This window comes from Triticum urartu, chromosome 2A (assembly GCF_056163025.1).
Source record: "Triticum urartu cultivar PI428250 chromosome 2A, HENAU_Tu73, whole genome shotgun sequence".
NCBI classification, from domain to species: Eukaryota; Viridiplantae; Streptophyta; class Magnoliopsida; order Poales; family Poaceae; genus Triticum; species Triticum urartu.
In genome coordinates, this window is record NC_141874.1 from 292,374,464 (window position 1) to 292,380,463 (window position 6,000).

The following is a 6,000-nucleotide window of genomic DNA, read 5'->3' on the forward strand; positions in this document are numbered from 1 at the left end:
GTCAGAGCCAGATGCAGCCAACTGCCTAATGAAGAATTCTTGAGCATTGAAACTAATGCCATTGAAGATGTAGAAAACCAAAGTCTTCATTGCTCCTTCAAGCTTCGCTGTAGATGAATGTCCTTTGATAGGTCATAGTGTTTTTCTGAGGATGTGATAAATGGTGCGAGGCATATACTCTAGGTCTTCAACAAAGAATTCAAATGGGTATTCAGCATCGTGAGGCAAAGGCTTCATCATGCTCAACATTTGACTCATGTTGGGTTCTGGCTTCTGAAAAATGCTCTCCAAAGCATTCTGGTGTTGTTGACAACCTGGCTCATAGTATTCCCCAAGAGTGGGCAGGCCTATGAGCTCAATGATATCAAGAGCTTTGGCTTCATGATGGACATTGCCTGTCATCCGCTCAAGGACCCAAGTCTTTGGATCCCTGTTGTAGCCTAGAATGTGAAGAGTTGCATAGAACTGTAGCAGAAGCTCTTCATTCCAATGTTCCGTATATGTGACAAACTACAGGAGTCTAGTGTCTTTGAAGCAATCCAACGCTTCTTCAAGGCAGGGCAGGCCAGCTATAGCTTCAGTGTCGAGACGCATATGTGGAAATATGCGCCCTTGATTGTATAAGACGCAGGAATAGTAGCTGCCCTGTTGATAGCTCCAGAACTGATCTGATGAAATACGAGGTCTGGTGTAAGGGTTCTTGGCGCTATTGAAGAAGGTGTTGTGTGCCACGAAGCCATTCACATTGAAGACCCCAGGTGAAGTTGCAGTGCCTGAGAATCATGGAAGTCTTGGCTTGGGCTTATGGACGGGAGGTCTGTGCTCGACATGATAGTCAAATTGTGGACCCGCAGCAGGTGGAGGAACCAGAATGGGCCATCGGACCATAACAGGCTGACCATGATCAAATTCCAGCTCAATTGTATGAGGTCTTGGAGGGGGTACAAGAGCATTGACATTGTCGTTGATATGGGATTCAGCGACCACATTGGCTTCAGGTGCTTCAGTATTGGCTTCGGGCGCTACAGTGGCTTCAGGTGCTTGCACTTCTGGCACCGCATGAGCTTCAGGCAACACATTAGCTTCAGCCATGACAACGTCATTGGCTTCAGTGTTGATGTTGCTGGCCGCCTCAGGATTGTTAACCTCCACTTCAGAAGCTGGAGGGTCAGACACGTTCTCCTCGAGAACAACATCTTGGTGGGACGGGGGTGTAGCAACTCTTTCTACTTCAACTCTTGGTTCTTCTCTTTCATCGGCTGATGCAGCCGGAATATCTTCAGCGGTCTTGGCTTCAGACTCTGACACGTGCACAGTGGGAGTGACTTGGGGCCTAGGTCCTTTGCGAAGCCTGTGTAATGCTGGCGACGCTTGCGGAGATGGAGTGTGCTGGGCCTCAAAGTCATTTTCATCTTGCACGGGTGAGGTGACTTGTGGTTGGGGAGAACTTGGGGTGTCTTGTCGTTGTGGGTGATCAGCCCACGATGCATCCTCAGCAGTTGGCGTCAAACGACGACCAATGCTGATGAGTTCGCTGTGCGTGAGCACATGCGATGATACCAACTGGTGCTTGATCTAAGGAAGGACTTCATCATCTTCAACATTGTCGTCAGGACCAATGTCTTCAGTTGCGGTGGGGTCAATAGCTGGATTGTCTTCAGCTTCTGGAGCCTCTGTGGAAGCAGGCTCATGAACTATCACTTGGCGTTCTACATGTTCATACGCAGGACGGGCCACTGAGATTGGCTCGACATCAAGGGGCTCTGTGGGAGCAGCTTGGTCTCTCTTCTTGGTTTTTCGTTTTTTGGTTGGGGGAGCATCATCAGTAGTGGCCTTGGTCTTGCGTTTCCTGGCTTCGGCTTCAGCTGCCCTTGTTTTCTTCAGTTCTGAAGCCACTGTGGGGACCTTCGAGCATGTCATACTGGCTGGGAAGACAATTGGATGTACTTCCTGCCTTGGTGCTTTGGGTCCTACCACAGCTGGCTTCTTCTTCTTCTTGGTCGCCATTCTGGGGTCGATGCCTGGTCGCCCCAAAGCCTTGCGCTTTTCAGCTTCATTGTATCCCTGAACACATTTAGCAGCAAGGTCCTTCATGCGCTCACGAGAACCTTTGGCTTCTTCGCGTTTCGTGCGGCATGCTTCCTTGAGCTAATGCATCATGACCTGGAAGTTCCGAATGTTTTCAACAGTGAGCTTGGCCATATGCTTCTTGAACTAAGCCTTCTCATAATCTGTCTTATGCTTCAGCTCAACAATTTTCTGAGCTAGAGCCAGCTCAGCAGCAATGGCTCCGTGGAAGGCGACGCTGAGGCCAATGGGAAGCTGAAGATCATCAAAGCTAACATTTGGGCTGTCAAACCACTCATCAATGAACTTTTTTATGACTTCAACATCAAAGAGAGGAAGGCCATTGAAGATTTCAGCCTCTTTCTTGCTCTTGATCAACTGCTCAAGAGCGTCATCGCCAAGATCATCGTCGCTGGATAGATCAATGGCGTCATTCTCGTTGCGCAGAATAACAGCAGGGGTCGGTGCTTGGCTGGTGGGTTGCATGGGCATCTTCACTTTGGAGGGCTTGGAGATGCGTGACAGATCTTCAGACTGCACGCTGTGTTCAGGAGGTGCAGTGGCCAGAGGCTTCGCCCGTGAAACCTTTCGTGCAAGGGCAGGCTTCGAAGCTTTAGGTTTCTTCAGCTTCTTTGGCTTCTGTGGTGCAGGCGCTTTGTCAGAATCAGTGTCATCTGCAGGTTGATCCACGACTGCCCCTTGAACCTTTATGTCAGTAATGAGACCTTCTAAGTTATAGAAGGGCCCAACCAGATTGGGTTCAGCTTCGCGTTAGCCGTCAGCACGAGGAGTAGAGGGGCCTCGATTGAAGTCCAATCCCCGTGACTTCTTGTTTTCTTTGGGCCTGGATTGCGCTTGAACAGATTCTCGTCACAACACCATAGTAATGAAGATGGGTCTACATCGGCAGGCTGTGGTCCACGGACCATGCAAGGATAGAAGCCTTATTCAATGGCTTCAGCTCTGGATCTGGGTTGAAGATTTCTGTACAAGATGTCTCTCCACGGTCGATTGATGGCATTCTTCTCAGCATACTCCTGGGTCACGAACCTGTACTTGAACCATTGTTTTGCCCAATATCTTCGAATCCATTGGATTCGGGTTTTCCGCTGATTGTAATCCTCCTTTGGATCTGTCTTGTACAGCTCATAGAGGTCAGGAGGCAAATCTATTGAGGTGTTGCCACGACGCTTTTTGCCACCTTTCCTTGCAGATTTCTCTGTTGCCATGAAGTTTATACTGAAAGGCTTCAAAGCTGTCAAAGTCTTCGGTCTACTGGTCAGACAAGAACTGGCTTCAGGAGAATTTATATGATGCTATAAGAACTCTGCATATGAATGCAGACTATGAGAACCAAGGGATTCTCCCACGGACATGTACCTGTGACAGCATTAAGGTGCGAGGGAAGGGGAAGAGGTCATATGCATTCTCAGAAGATTTTGAAGATAAATCGGTTTAGAAGACATTGACCTCATAGTGCGAAGAAATTCACTCATAGGTAGAGAGTTGGTTCTAGATTTGTACGAATCCACGAATAAGTACAAGTGTGGAATCTAACTACTTTGTGAAGCATAAGTGAATATACTAGGCATGTTATGAGATGCAGTATGAGATAGATCCAACTTGTGTGAACAGAAACTACTTGTGGTAGAAAAGCATGAATCTATCGGATCAAAAAGACTGTAAAAAGTAGGTTTTATTTACCACATGAAGAACTGCTAGACAGAGTGGGAGAGGAGGCCGAGCAGTTCAATCTTCCGTTCCCTAACTTGGCGACGGAGGACACCTACGGCGACGGCGGAGAAGACGATGTCCGCGGCCGGCATGAGGACGACGTTGGTGAGGTCGCGGCAGCTAAGCGCTTCGTCACCGGCGTCGTTGAGGGCTAGCGGTGGCGCTAGGGTTTGTGCGAGAGTGGAAGAAGAAATAATGACTGGGGTGAGGCGTGTATTTATAGGGATAGGGACGACACAGTGTTATTACACAGGTGCCCCTGGCGGTTCACATCTGAAGAACACGTGGCGATCATGCAACACATTGGAGGTTGTTCCACGTTCCCACGCACGCCTGGATTGTCAGGTGGTCGTTCCCACTTCTCCGGGTTTCAGGTTGAAGGATTTAGCATTGAAAACAGATTAATGTTTGTCTCTGTGTCTTCTGCTGACAAGGACGCAGAGAAGACATTTTGACAGTGTCAATAGAATGCATATGATTTGGATAGATAGACTTAATATAGAAGCATAGAGGGGTTAGGGTCCGATCACATTCACTTAGTTCAAAAGATTCAACATGAAGACATAGCTATAAGTGAATGCCGTAGAGGACAGAAACCAAATTGAAGATAAACATGAGGCCATGTTAACATTGAAGACAAACAGAAAGCGAATACTTTGCAAATGTAACGCCATGTGAAAAACACTTCTAAGGGAAGAATTTGGTGGTGGCGTTACCCACCATATAGGAAGTATTAGACCCAGACACGATGCACAATTATCGTGGCGCTCCGAAGTCAAATTCCACGTTAATGTATTCACATTCAGAATGTAAGTCTTCATTGATTGAAGACATACGTTACTTCGTGTGTTGCACATCTAAGTCATCAACATGCATAAGTGTTAGGATGTGTGCCTGATCACATGACATTTGAGGATTCCAAGATATTTTGCTCACACTGTAACTTGAAAAATCTCTTCTCATCCAAGGGCTTTGTGAAGATATCTGCCAGTTGCTCTTCAGTGTTGACGTGTATGATATCAATATCTTCCTTCATGACATGATCTCTGAAAAAGTGATGACGAATTTCAATGTGCTTTGTCTTTGAGTGCTGAACTGGGTTGTTAGAAATCTCGATGGTGCTCTCGTTGTCATAGTAGAGTGGTACTTGCTTCAGATGAATGCCATAGTCTTTGAGTGTTTGCTTCATCCACAGAAGCTGCGCGCAGCAAGATCTAGTAGCAATGTATTCAGATTCAGCAGTGGAGAGAGATACACAGTTCTGCTTCTTTGAAGACCAACATACAAGTGATCGTCCCAGAAAGTGACATGTGCCTGATGTAGACTTGCGATCCACCTTGTCACCAGCATAATCAGCATCCGAGAATCCAACTAGATCAAACTCTAAGCCCTTTGGATACCATAATCCTAGAGTTGGGGTGTGAGCCAAATATCGAAGAATTCGCTTCACAGCTAAGTGATGTGATTCCTTTGGTGCCGCTTGGAATCGGGCACACATGCAAACACTAAGCATGATATCTGGCCTAGATGCACATAAATAAAGCAAAGAACCAATCATGGAGCGGTATACCTTTTGATCGAACTCTTTACCATTGTCGTCGGGATCCAGATGGTGTTTCGCTGGCATTGGCGTCGTGTAGCCTTTGTAGTCTTGCATTCCAAACTTCTTTAGGCAATCTTTGAGGTACTTCTCTTGACATATGAAGATGTCGTTGTGTTGCTGTTGTATTTGAAGACCAAGGAAGAATTTCAACTCTCCCATCATGGACATCTGATATTGCTCTTGCATCATGTATCCAAACTCATCACTGTATTTCTGATTCGTGCAGCCGAAGATAATGTCATCCACATATATTTGGCACACAAACAGTTCACCATCATATGTCTTCATGAAGAGAGTGGGATCCAGGGAACCAGGTTTGAAGCCTTTGCTCTTCAGGAAGTCTTTGAGTATGTCACACCAAGCTCGAGGGGCTTGTTTAAGGCCATACAGTGCCTTGTTGAGCTTGTAAACCATGTCAGGATGTTTTGGATCTTCAAAGCCAGGCGGTTGTGCAACATACACTACTTCTTCAATCTTGCCATTGAGAAAAGCGCTCTTCACATCCATTTGATATAGAAGAATGTTCTAATGATTTGCATCGGCCAGCAGTATGCGTATAGCTTCAAGCCTAGCCACAGGAGCAAATGTTTCATCGA